We start from the raw sequence: 14,008 nt of genomic DNA, 5'->3' as shown, positions 1-14,008 counted from the left end.
CGTGTGATGAAAATCCCTCCACTAGATTCTGGAGCACCTCAATTTCACTGGAAATTCCCAACAAGACTACCTTCAGCTGTTTTAACTCGTCATTCTCCTGCACAGTGACGCGGCTCACGGGGGTGATGCACTCCCTTTGCCGCCATCTTCTTCTCTCTTCTTCTTCTCATTTCTACTGAATTTCTACTGGATTCAATATCTGAAGACATAGACCCATCCATTTTATCTAAAGGCAGCATAGTGGAACTTTTGAATTCTGATCCAGATGGTCTACCATGATTAAAACAACATTCATCTTGCCTTTGTAGAGGAAGCTGTGGATCAAAATATGGTTGGCCTGTTGGAGGGATCATTTTATGGGCCTGTTGACATGGAGGTGCCAGGGGCCCAGTGTCAGAAGGTGCTCTCTGAGGATCAGTTAACCTACCACAGTTTGATTCTCTTCTTTCATTGCTAGTCAGATGGTCCAGAGAATTCTCTGGGCCCCTTAAGGCTCTTCCTTCTCCCACTGGCACCAAAGGTTAGAGTCTGAGTGGACCATTCTTTTCCAAAAGTGGAGATCTCATTTCAGATGAAGGTTGACCCAATGGTGAGGGACCATTTGGGGAATGCTGTCTGCCAGAATCTGTATTTGAAATATCAAGTGTAGAAGGATATTTTTCTGCAAGTTTAAATTTGAACTCCATTTCAGTTAATTTTTGTCTGTTGTGAGCATTTTGTTTTCTTAAATCATTGAGGTATCTTTCAGCGCTCTGAGCTGCCAACTCATTACCATGTGCTTTTTTCTCATAGTATATAACACGCCCCTGATAAAAATGAATGGTTCTCTCCAATTATTCTTCAAGATCTTTGGCTCACTTTCTATAGGTCTCCAGCAGTTTAGTTGTATGGCTGATCTTTTTTTTTTACACTTTGGAAAGTTTCTCTTCTTGATCTACCTGGCAATTTTTCTCTCCTATTAATTGTCTTTGGAGTTCCATTATGTTTTCTTGATATAGTTCCATCATGACTTTAAGTTTCTGCTGAAGAATCTGATTCTTTCTTTCAAACTGTGTATTTTCTGCTTGTAAATATTCTTGTTCTGTCTTCAGATTTTTAATGTTTTATAATGTCTTCCTTTGTTTCAATTACTTCAGATAATAAAGTAAAAATTTGATTTCTTTCTCTTTCTAAGGTTTTAAAAGAGGCCTTTAACTTAGCAACATAAATCAATTTCTTCAAAGCCTCTTTTGGCTGATCTTCTAAGTGAGCACAGATTTCAGATTCACTCTCTATTTCCAACTCCAAGTTACCATCGTTTGTTAGGACTTCTGTAAGTACAGGAGCCCAATCTTTTATCTGCAGCAAGTGTTCAGTCAGAGACTTAGTGTGATTTTCTTTATCTCTTAGAACTTGTTCTGCATGTACTTTAGTATGTTCAAATGTCATTTTCTGTTTATTGAGTCCATTCACTTTTTCTTTCCATACCTCAACTTCTTTTAAAAGCTGTTTCTGACTTTCCTGAAGTTGGGAATTTTCATTCAAAGCCTCTTTTATTGCTACTGCAACTGCTTCTTTATTCATTTTAAACATTCTCAAGGTTGTTTTAGCTTGAAATTTGAGGGATTTTGATTCATCTTCTAGGGACTTAATTCTTTTTAATTTATCCACCAACAATTCATCCTGTTGAAAATGTCTAGTTTTCTCTTCTTTTAGTTTTTTTTTTCTAAAAAGAGTATTTCATCCTCAAGTTTAGATACAGACCTATCCAGGTTTTCATATATTATCTCCAAATTTTCTGTTTCTACTGACTCCTTCTCCAAAATGGCATCCTTTAAAGATGACTCTAAGCCTTCATACTCTTTTTGAACAAGGCTAACATTTTCAAGTAGTTCACATTTTTCTTCAATTAGTCCAGAAAGTTTTAGAGCAAGCTTTTCTTCTCTTCTCATGTAACACCTGCTTCTCACAGACTGATAACTTCTCCACAAAAACAAGAGAACAACAAAAAAATACAATAGCTGTACATATCACCAACTCCCACGGACAGCCATAAGGACTAGGGTGTGTTTCCATGTCTTCAGACAAGGCAGACCATAACCCTGCTTACTTCTTCCAGGACTACCTCCATGTTTGGCTGAGGGGCAGCTGTTGCCCCTTCATTACATTAAGGCTACTTTGGCTATTCCCTCCAGAACCACACCATGCCCAGCCAAGCTGAAACAGGCTGTGGACACTCAGGCCTTAGGTTAGGAACAAACCTGCACCAGGCAACAGAGCAGATCACTGTGAACCAGTGAGGGGGGAGGGGTGTATGCATGGGCATGAGGAGCCCTGGTCACGGGCTCCCAGGGGCCTAGCACACTGCCTGTCAGAGAAGTCTTGGCATTTTCACTATGTTGTGCATCTTGAAGCAGCACAGGTTCCAATCAAGAGAGAGAAAAGTCCTCTCCAGGTCACCCACCCATTGGTTTGATTTAGGCCAGGCCAAGGCAGAACTTCTATATAGTCATAATATCACCCAGTTTGATGTCACTAAAATTCTAAAGCTCTGTAAAATTTTTAAAGAGTTAGTACATCATATATTTATATTTGTACCATTTTCCCTTGTGTTTCAACATCTCATTCCTTTCCCTCTCCTCCTGTCACTATTCTTTTTCCTTCCTTCCTTATTGCCTCCTTTCCTTTTCTTGCAGTGTTGGTGACTAAATTTCAAGGCCTAGTCCATGCTGGGCAAGCTCTCTAGCACTGATCTACATCTTCAGGCCTGTTGACACTTTCTATAGAAGCCATGTGAATTATTGCCATAGAAAATCTCTTGTGTTAGGCTATTTTTTAAAAATTTTTATTTCTTACATATATGAAAATAGTGGAATGCATAACAATCATAATTATTGTGTTAGGCTATTTTAAAAGTAATTTTAGAGGAGTTGCAAACATGGGCACAAATAAGTTTGGATAAGTTATTTTTAAGTAGTATAGCATATGTAATATTTCTAAAAAGAAGGAGCTTAAAACTTGAATTGGTTTTCATGTCAGTTTTTGTAGACTACTATTTATTTAAGAATCTTCAAAATCTTTTTTCAGATGTTCTTTTCACTTCTCATAGGATGTAAACACTTCTAAGAAAGCTGGTCATTATAAATATATAACAATGAGAGGGCTAAGATAAGTGAGATCCTGTCTCAAACCAAACAAAAAAAATTACATGGGATTCTCACACAGACAGGGGACACCAGGGAAGCAGTGTTTATCTGTGTGCATCCAGCCTCAGTGGATTCTTGTCCAAAGGCTGATCATTTAGTCTAGGGAGTAATCCCTTATATATTCTGATCAGTTTCCTTTTACATACTAACTTTGTCTTGATATGAGGTAATATACATTCCTGTTTGGGCATTCTATTTATATACTACAAAGTAGCAAGAATGTTCAAAACTGATTTCTGGAAGGCTCACAATGATACAGATGGCATCATGTTCTCTTTCCTTTGTTCTGAGAAATCTGTACCTCAAATTGTAGCTCAGTGGTAAAACACCTCTGACTTCTATTCCCAGGAGGAAACCAAACAAATGGCAGATGCACTTCATTTAGGGCAGAGAATTTAGCATTATAATGAGTTAGAGTGAGCAAAGTTTACCCTAGGTCACTTAGAAGAGGAGCTGTATATCTTTGACTGATTCAAGCTGGTTATTCCAGGCCTTTTCTAAAGAGCAGTTTCTGTAACAAAGAAACAACTTTAAGTGAAGTTAGCAGTGAGCAGCTCTCTCCCTGCAGTCACAAGTGTTCCTAAGTTCCTGCCTGGCAGCTGACCACATTGCAGACTGTTTGCTGGTGGGAAGAAAAGTCTGAAGGGGGACAGAACTTGACATCTGGATCCCTTGTGGGATATCCTTTCTCTTAGGCTATTCTAACCAACTCCCTGGCAGCACCTCTAGTATCTGAGATGCAGAGAGTTTGAATGACCTCCGAAGCTAGGGCTTTGAGCCCTGATCCCAGGCCCTGACCTCATTTCACTTCCCTGGGTTGTGGTTGTTTTCTGAGGCACCTCAAGGCCCTGATTGTGGAGGATTACACTTCCATCCCAAGTCTGTGCCCTTCAGTTCACTGAGGGCTTCGATTGCAGTACCTGGAATTGGGGAGGTTCTCCAGGCAGGGGATTCAGTCTTCCTAGCAGTCTGTTTTGACCTTGACCCTACAGAAGACAGTGCCCTTGGGGCTACCAAGTAGACCACCTTTGGGCTGTTACTTATGGGGTTGAGTCTTAGCAGTTGTTGCCAGACAGGCATTTCTCCCTTGTGCCCACGATCTCCCTCCCTGAGTTAATAGTTACTCTTTGATGGAGGCTGAAGGCTATCTAGGTGCCAACTACTCACTTTTTTCACTTCCTCTGCCCACTGGTATCAGAATCAGGTTTTTCTCTCACAGCCCATTGCCCAAGGCTCAAGTAACCCAGGAGGCTTTAAAGGCTAGTTGTGTGGGAGTGGGTGCAAAGGGACACTATTTTTTTTGAGAGGCTGCAGTGATAGGAATCACCTTCAGGTTTTCTTCTAGACCATCTTGTCAGTGGGGTTGTGATGGATGCCGTCAGAAATACCTTTAAATTAGCTGTCATTTGTGGCTAGAAATGGAGCCAGAATCATGTAGTCCGGGGTTAGAGAGGAGAAAGCATATTGGGGCACATTGTACAGGAGAGAAATTGCTGGTTAGGGGTATAAAGGGTGTGGGGAAGCTTGAAAACACCTCTGAAGACCTTCCTGGGACACTTGGTGAGAAGTGCCAAGGGGACAGGCAGGGCTTCTGACCCACCAGCTCATGAGCCATCACTGCTCATTAGCCATAGATTCAAAGCCACATCTTCATTCTGACTGCAAAATGGTGACTGAAGTACAGAAGGCCAGAGCAGTTCAGGTCTTGATGGGATTATTTCAGGGTCCAGCAGTGATGTCAGGCTTGCTGGCCACTCACAGGTATTAATCAAGAGGTGGTAGCTAAGCTCTCCAGGCCATGAGTGCAGATAAGGGCAAAGATACAGCCTGATACAAAGAGCTCCTTCATGTTCTGGGACTTCTGACCTGTTCTGAGTATCACAGCCAGATTCTTGCATGAGCAGGATCATATGTAATAGAAGAGAAACTGTCACCAAGAGAGGACTTGTTAGTTGCCCAAGTCACAAATCTCAGGAGTGGCTCAACCCAGGTTAAATTCAGGCATTTTATCTTGACTCAGTCTTTCACACACCAAGCTCAGGGAGTTGCTGTCAGTGGGTGGTCAGCAGATCTAGGGGATGGTCCTGGTGACCACTGTGTGCTGTCCATAGTTGCAGGATTTTGCACTCACTGTGCTCTGCCATCCTCATAAGTAAAGGTGATCTGCATGGTATAGAAGAGAAAAATAGAAGCCCCAAGGTGTGCTGGGATTTGGTAATGAGCACCCAATTTGGTATAGAAGAGAAAAATAGAAGCCCCAAGGTGTGCTGGGATTTGGTAATGAGCACACAATTAGTAAGCAGCAAACAGGGACTAGACCAGGGCATCTACAAGCTCTTTGTTCATGGGCCTGGCCTCATGACTTCTTATTGATGAGGAAGCTCATGGAAATCACGACTAGACCTGCCTGTGTGGGAGGGAGATGGAGGTGGAAGGTGGACTCTGACCCACTTCCTGTGTCTGTAACACCTGTGAGGTTGGCTTTTACTACTGTGGGCCATGTCCTGTGGCCAGGTGGGGAATCCAGTAAATGTTTTTCTTTCCCCTTTGATATTACCATAATGGGAGGTTGCTTAACATTATTTTTTTTTGTAAATGTTTAAAATATTTATTTATTGGTGCTGGGACCAGATCCAGAGTCCTTCTGCATACTATGTGCAGACTCATCACTGAGCCACTTCCCTAGCTCCTGATCAGATTTAGGAGGAAGCTTTCCTATTTCCAGAGGTTAGCCAAGATGAACTTAATGAATATAGTCAATTCCTGAGACTAATGGGAAAAGTATTTGCCAAAGAGTAAGAAGTGTAAGTTTTCTCTATCACTGCCAATTTCTGTCTTCAGAAGGCTAGTGTTGATATACATCATGGCAGTGTGAGTGTAGAAGAAGCCCTCTTGAGTGCTGTTAATGAGCCAGAATGAGTTTCTGTTTCTAATGTCTTGCTGCAGGGAACATCCAGTTGCTCTGTAGTGATAGGACATCTAGTCCAGGGCTTCTCCTGACTCCAGGCTGAAGGGTGACCTTTTAAGCCTATCCAAACTGTTGCACACCAACACTGGTGTCACATACAATGGAAGTGAGTAACTAAGTAAATGAAGTGGAAGAAGCCAAGGACATTCTCAAACCATGCCTTTGGGCCATCTGATGGATGGTGTGGCTATGAGGGTGCTGTAGAGGATCCTAGCCATTATTACCAGAATTCCTATCTTCATCCCAGTGCCGGTGAAGACAAAGATAAAACCAATCTACAGCTTCTGCAATAGCCATCACTGAACTGCTTGCAGAACTTGCCTGGACTATGTATCACTTGTATGCATTGTGAACTCACCTGTATGCATTGTGAACTATCTGTTGGTGCAGCGACTTGTGGTAGTGTTGGGGTATTTTTGCGATGATGTCATCGGTGGTACAATTTTTCCAAAAGGAGCCGTCAATTGTGGGGAGCCATTCTGACACGTGATTGGGTGACTCCCGTTAAGGGCCTGAGGCACTCTGGCTGTGTCGGAGTTATCCCGACCCTTTCCTGATGAGAGAGCCCATCCGTGTGGGGGTGTGCGTAACCACTGACCCTGGAGACCCAATCACTGACCCTGACCTTGGAGTACAGCCCCCCCTCAACCTTCATTGGATGGAATTCTCCCCTGAATCTCTTGTCCCCCCAAATAAAAGGCTACTCCCCGGCATGTTCACTCTCTCTCTCTCCTGCTAGCCCAGAGTAATCCTCGCTGCCCTGCTGGGCGGCTGGAGGCGGGAATCAGGGAGGCGAGCCGTCTCGGACCTAGCAATATAAAATAAGGTACTGGTTTGTGTGTTTTATTTTGATCTCTTCTAACTAACTTAATGCCAGAACCTCATTAATGAAACCACTGCGCAGGCCGCGTGGTAGAGTCAATTGGCTTGGTATATCTTCCTCCCTTCTGCTTGTCATGATTGTTCAGCTAAAATTTGGGGGCCAACAGAGGTGAGGCAAAGAACCTCACCCCCCCCGCTGGTGCAAAGACCTCTCTACAGGTGTGGCTGTATACTGGACCAGTAGTCAGTGACGGGTAAGATCCAATTGCAATGGTACCAACCTAAGACAGGAGGCTGACGCCTTGAGGTCAGCTCATCCGATATCGGGTAAGGACCATATGTACTATTGGGACAACCTAAGACAGGCACGGTCCTTAAGCCACATGCTTGTTGTTTAAACAGAGAGGGGGAGATGTTGAGAGCCACAGCCGAAGGGGCCCCAGCAAACTTTCAGACTGCCAGCTGATGATTGTCTTACAGCGGCCCCAGCAACATCTAGCTGATTGGCCCCTCTGCGGTGATGCTCATTGGGCTGTTTCCCTGGCCTTTCAGACCACGGAGCTGCTCATTGGGGGACTTTTTTGGCTCTGCCCATGTGACCCAGCCAATCGGCCTCAAGAGCAGGAGGATGGTGGGAGGTGGAGAGGCTTGTGGTGAGGGGAGAGGCTTGTGGGAAGCCGGTGGTGGCAGTTGGGCTCTGAGGGTTTTTCCTGAGGAGCTGTTTTGTTTGGCGTGTGTGGTTCTAAAAATAAAGTTAGTTTCTTTTGACAAGTGGCTCCTGATTGTGCCCAGCCAGACTGTGGCAGTGTCACATACAATGGAAGTGAGTAACTAAGTAAATGAAGTGGAAGAAGCCAAGGACACTCTCAAACCATGCCTTTGGGCCATCTGATGGATGGTGTGGCTATGAGGGTGCTGTAGAGGATCCTATGTGTTCAGTGTGGTCCTCTGTGCTGACCATTTATGAAGCACTCATGATTGTGGAGCAGCAGCACCTTAGCCTCCAGGTGAAGGAGCAGCCATCGCCCATGTGAGTCCCCAATATGCTGTTAGCCAGGCCTCAGACAGGTGGCTGCCCCTCCTGAGCATCCCCCTGGACAGGTACCTGATACAAGGTTCACCAGAGCCTTTTCCCAACACTGAGGACCCCAAAGAGCTCTGTTTATGTGTGTGTCCTCTTTCATATTTTCCCTGATAGAAATTAAAACTGAGAAATTTAAACAATAATATGTTCATTTATGACTTCATTTGAAGGTAATATAAACCTGTTAATGTTAACATAAACATTATCTTTTTAAATTAATTAATTAATTAATTTTAATTAGGTATATATGACAGCAGAATGCACTTTGATTCCTTCTATACAATTGCAGCAAAATTTTCGTTTGTACCCGATGTAGCGTCGTACCATATGTGCAGTCATACATATATTTAGGTTAATGATGTCCATCTCATTCCAGTGTCTTTCCTCTCCCCATGCTCCTTCCCCACCCTCCCTCCCCTCTGAGCCATCAAAGTTTTCCATTGCCCCAATTATGGATCAGCATCCACTTATCAGAGAGAACACTCAGCCTTTCTTTTCTTTTCTTTCTTTCTTTCTTTTTTTGTAATTGGTTTACTTTGCTTAGTATAATATTCTCTGGCTCCATCCATTTACCTACAAAAGCTATAATTTTATTTTCTTTTAAATAATTTTATTTCCGAGTAATATTCCATTGTGTGTGTGTGTGTGTGTGTGTGTATCACAGTTTCATTATCCATTTATCTATTGAAGAGAATCTAGGATGCTTCCACAGTTTAGCTATTGTGAATTGAACTGCTATAAACATTGGCTGCATTACTAAGCCATAACCCCAGCCCATGTTAACCATTTTTAAGTGCACATACAATTCAGAAATGCTAAGTACATTCACTATCACCACCATCTGTTGCTTGACTTCATCTTTATAATAGAAACTCTATACCCATGAAATAATGCCACCCCACTATCCCTCATCCAGTCCCCTGCTTTCTGTTTGTGTGGGTTTGATGACTCTAGATACATCATCTACAGAATCACATACTAAGTGTTGTTTTGTGATTGTGTGACTACACTTAACATAATGTATGGTGAATTATATTCCATTGTGTGTATGGACAACATGTTTATCCATTCCTCCATCAATGGATGCTTGCATTACTTACACTCTTCAGTTCTGGGGAACTCCTACTTGGCATTTCTGGAAGCTTGAGCACTAGAGGAGGTGGAGAATCTACAGGAAATGAGCTGTGGTTGGGATCTCATGGGTCCATGACTTTCACCTCGATATAATCTGTAGGCAAGAGGAGATATGAGCTGATCCAGGTGAGGGCACCTGCAGTTAGCACAGATGCTATAGGGAAGGCCAGAACAACCTCTTCACTCTAAATAAAGAGAGGAAATAATGAAACTCAGAGACAGACTTGATAAGAGGGCCCACAGCTAAGGAAAGGGGAAGTGGAGCCAAACAAAGAACCCTAAGAAGTAATGAATGTGAGTGAAGGATGAGCAAAGCCCAGGTACACTCTTCTTCCCAACATCACAGGTTGCACCTGCCATCCTTTGTTTTCAGTTGATGAGCAGAAGGCTTAGTGTATACTACATTTAAACACTCCAGTTTCCAAGATCACTGCTACCTGCACCATTTAACAGAGGGGTACCTTCTACAGACTTTCCTTTTAAGGACTTAGAAGTTCCTTGAGTACAAGGGCTGAGTCTAATCTTTGCATGTCCCAAAGTGCCTGATGCATAGTCAGCACTGGGTCTTTCTGCAGTGTCAGACTGAGGACAGGGGTCAGGCCCAAGAAGCAAGATATAGGAATCCATCAGTTGGAGGAAGATGCAAGGCACCGTGGGAATATTGGTCATCCCTTATTCAGAGGTGGCAATAGCCCCAGGATCATTTCCATACTTCTTTTTAATATAAAGGCCAAACAAAAAAAAGGCACATTGCCAAGAAGCTGGTGCATCTCTACAAGCAAATGTTTATGACCTTGATAACATATGCTGAATCACCATGTTTCTGACCTTGACTACACACTGACCATAAAATAGCACATTCATAGCCTCAGGCACTCACTAAAAGCATAACAGCTTACTGGAAGTCCAGCAAGGGAGCCATTTTGGCCCTTCCCCAAAACATGGCTTTAGCTTGAACACTGATCCCCTGCACACTGTTCGACAGTTTCCACACACAGAGGCAAGGACAACTTGTGCTTTCCTCCTTAGGAGCTGACAGCACTGATGGAGAGGACACAGCAGCAACAAGTCACTGGGACCAGCTCCTTGAGGGCAGTTTAGCATTATGAGGAGAGAGAGTCCTGGTTGCTGCTCACACTGAGAGAGGAAGGGCCTTGAGAATTGTGCTGGTGGTGGGAATGAGTTTTAAGAGAATAAAACAACAATAAAAGCAAATGATTTTTTGCTTGCATATATTGTCAGAGGTTTTGATATTGTAATAAGAAATAATAATTATTTAAAAAGTCAGCTGACTGTTCTCAGGTGAGATCTTTCAGGGCTTGCTTGGGGGTATTTGCTATAAGCAATCAACCTTCTTCTTCCCTTATTATTAAGTCATATTGAAAGCAAGACAAGGAACATCAATGAAACATAAATATTAGCTGTCTGGCATTTCTTTTGAGATGATGAAGATTTTGGGAAAAAACCAGAAACATTGTAATAATTCAATATAAATATTTATGTCAGAGAAAAATAGGTAAGACTGGAAGATTCTCAATTTCCTTCAATGTTCAAAACCTCTGTTTTCTTTCTATATTTAAGGTCAATCAATTGCACTTTGACATGAAAACTACTTTTGTTTGATCCAGTATTCAATAGCCATTTTAGTCCAAGTTTCCCATTGAAAGGGGAAAAATTGCAATTATTTTATAAATACAACAAAGAAGTACATAGTTGCTATACAAACATAAAGTAAAGGACATTTGGAGACAACAGAGTGTCCAATATGCAGGAAAATCAGAACACAAAGTGATGACTTGTTTTTACTCTTTAAAGGTCTGCATCCCAGCCACATGGTATGGTGAGTCACTGAAGCTGGGCTGGCCATAGATGGCTGCACTATCCCAAGTAAATATAAAATTAAAATAGACAAAATATAAAATTACATACTCATCAGGGAACCTAAAACTATGTATCACACTGATAGTATAACTACAAAGATGAGGGGGGGAAAATAAGAATTAATTTAAGTAACTTTATAACCAATCACTCTAGCAGGATATTACTGATGAGATTTATTTTAAAAAAATAAGCAACCTTGAACTGAACTTAAAGACCTGTCCATGCAATGTTAGGGAGTATGAGTCCCATGTGTACCTGGAGTTCAGAAGATGATATTCTAATCAACCAGGTTCTCACTGTGGGAGAAACAGATGCAATGTGGAGTGGGACTGGATTGGATTCAAAGTCTCAGAATAAAATCTCAGTCAGTTGATTGATCATGCAATCAGTAGATCAGTCATTCTACCAGCTCTGTCCACTGAAAGGGTCTAGAGGCAAATATAACCCAGTAGCCATCACCACATAACTGTTCCCCTATCATTTTGTGTCCAAATGCCATCCACCATGCAAGATAAAGCTCCTTGAAGAAATGGTTGATTTTTCCAGGGCTTCAGCAAGGAAAGCACAAGCTAAGCCCGCAGCATCCTGCTGAGGAAGAAAGTAAGAGCATATTCATCAACCCATGGGATATATCCAAAGGACTTGGGAACTGCTTCAATGGTCCCACTTGCAAATTATAAATACTTTGAACACAAAAGGAATAAAATCATTATGCAAAATTCATGTATAAAGATGTGAATTTGGTGTCAAGATACCTTATATACAAACAGAGATTTGATAAACTGTGGTATAAGGATGTATTAAGAATTGCAATGCAAAAAAATTATGAATGTAATGCATGTAATGTAATGACTGAAAGAGTATTGGGAATGCAATATATGCAGACTCAGATTTTGCTTCACAGATGGTTTACTAAATACAGAGGGAAGACAGGTAGCTTTGCAATACAGATGACATCTGGGTGACACCAGCATCACAGTGGCCACACTGAACAGCACCAGGAATGGGCTGGGCAGGGGGAAGGGAAAGGATGACATCAAGTCCCTCTGAGGTGGTACACAGGGACATAGCACTTCCCTAGTGGGAACAATGACCAAAAAAAGAATGCATAATCATGCCTCCAGTCTCAAAGGAATCAATCAAAAGAGTACATGTTCATACTTTTTGCAAAACAATTGTCAATGCCATAAGAGAGAACAGAAAGGTATGGAGAACTTTTTCTAGAAAAAGGGCTAACTGGAGGATTCAACATGGTGGGCGGAGAGGCAGCGATTTCAGTACCCCCCAGTGTTGGGGTCAGAGAGATGCATAAATACGCTTAGATTCTACCTGCAGAGAATCTCCTAGCAAAATTCCACTGAAGAGAGACCGGCCGGGAGTTACTAGGATTTTTGGAAGTCACAGTTTGCCCCAGATGAGTGAATCCCCGCCACGAGACGCAGAGGTGCAGACCCGCCAGATGCTGTCCACGCGCTGTGCCGCAGCCGCCCACCCGTAGCCACTGTGACTGGGTGGCTAGCCTCTGAGATGCAGCTTGGCAGGAAGAGGTCTTTAGCCAAGCCTTCATGAAATAGCAAGCCGGGAGCTGAGGCCAACCAGGGACGGACCAGTACCACCCCTCCCTTCGGACACTCCAGCAAGGAGCCTGGGGCCCGCCATAGCAGAGAGGTGACGTCACTGGACTTAGGCCAATGGAATTCTTTCCCAGCAGAATCCACTTTAGCAGGTGTGTGACTCCTACCCCATCCAGATACAAGCAGCCAGGAAACCTCAGGGATCTCTCCAAGGGCGTGTCTGTAGGGAAGCAGAGGGGATTCCCAACCCCCAATCCCCCATAACACCAGCGGCGACTCCCAAGGTCTTAGCCACCAGTTTACCACAGCACTGGGGCTTAAATGGGACACGTGGTGGGGCTGCAAGTGTAACTAGATCTTTGGGGAACTGCTTCCGGTGATCAGGACCTGGCTGGCCAGCTGACAGGAGGAAGGGGGGAGGGGCTGGAGAAGTGAAATGGCTCTGGACTGACAAGATTGAGAGACTCCCAGGAGCTGCCTTACAGGGTTTGCTATTGGCACATAGAGGGCAGAAGCTTGCCTCGGAGGGCACAGCTCCACCTACTGGAAGAGAAGAAAATGGATCTCTAAGACTTCAATTTGTTTTTCTTTTTTTTTTCTTCTCTCTCTGTTCTTTTCTCCCCTTTTCCTTCTTTCTTTCTTTCCCATTTCAAGTTTTATTGTTCTTTTCATTATCCTCTAATCTATCTATCTCTCTCTCCTTCTTTCTTTTTAAGAGCACCTTCCTTCCCCTACCCCACAACTTTCATCCCAAGCATTATGTCTTCCATTACATGTAATTGTCTAAATGCAAATAGGTGAATGTTTCGAGGCTGTCTATAGGGCTCCTAAATACCTAGCTACTACCAACACCCTGATCCAATTTCCTGTTAGTATCCCCCTTCAGTAGGGCAATCTTCTAAAGTAGCCAAGACATACTAACCCTCATACCACCATAGCACCTAAACTAAACATAAAATCCTAAGAACAAACAACAAATCACTATATGCATACAGAACCTGGAAGCCTTTTATGAATTGAATGAATAACCTTTAAAGTACAATAAAGCCCAACATTTCTAGGCATAATCTCCCACCACAAAGGAGAGACAACAGAGATATACAAAGCCAAAACAACTTTATAGGAGAAAGCAGTTACACAGCAGTCAAACAGAGGTGGAAAGTAACGTGAACAACATGAAAAAACAAGGTAAAAAAGGATTACAAACAATGCAGGACAACTTAAATCTATAGGAGGACCTAGAAGCATCAGCAACATGGACAGGGAAAGAACTCAAGGCATACCTAACTCAGATGGAATGGAATATTAGAGAAGACATGAGACAGCAAGCCCAAGCAATGAAAGTATATTTTGAAAACGA

General features: G+C 42.8%; 1 pseudogene across 1 annotated transcript in view; it reads right to left on the bottom strand.

Moving 5' to 3' along the window:
* LOC308651278 (melanoma inhibitory activity protein 2-like) overlaps positions 1-1,973 on the bottom strand; it is an 80,501-nt pseudogene extending 78,528 nt beyond the window's left edge. The window contains exons 1-2 of the transcript in view: positions 599-1,973; positions 301-508 (exon numbers count right to left, since the gene is read on the bottom strand). The product of the transcript in view is annotated as a melanoma inhibitory activity protein 2-like (transcript). The remainder of the gene's footprint in view (positions 1-300; positions 509-598) is intronic.
* Between the last annotated feature and the right edge of the window lie 12,035 nt (positions 1,974-14,008).

The sequence above is a fragment of the Spermophilus citellus genome, assembly GCF_964194105.1.
Source record: "Spermophilus citellus genome assembly, chromosome: 6".
NCBI lineage: Eukaryota > Metazoa > Chordata > Mammalia > Rodentia > Sciuridae > Spermophilus > Spermophilus citellus.
The sequence above is the reverse complement of the archived record's forward strand: the minus strand, read 5'-3'. Positions and strand labels throughout refer to the sequence as shown.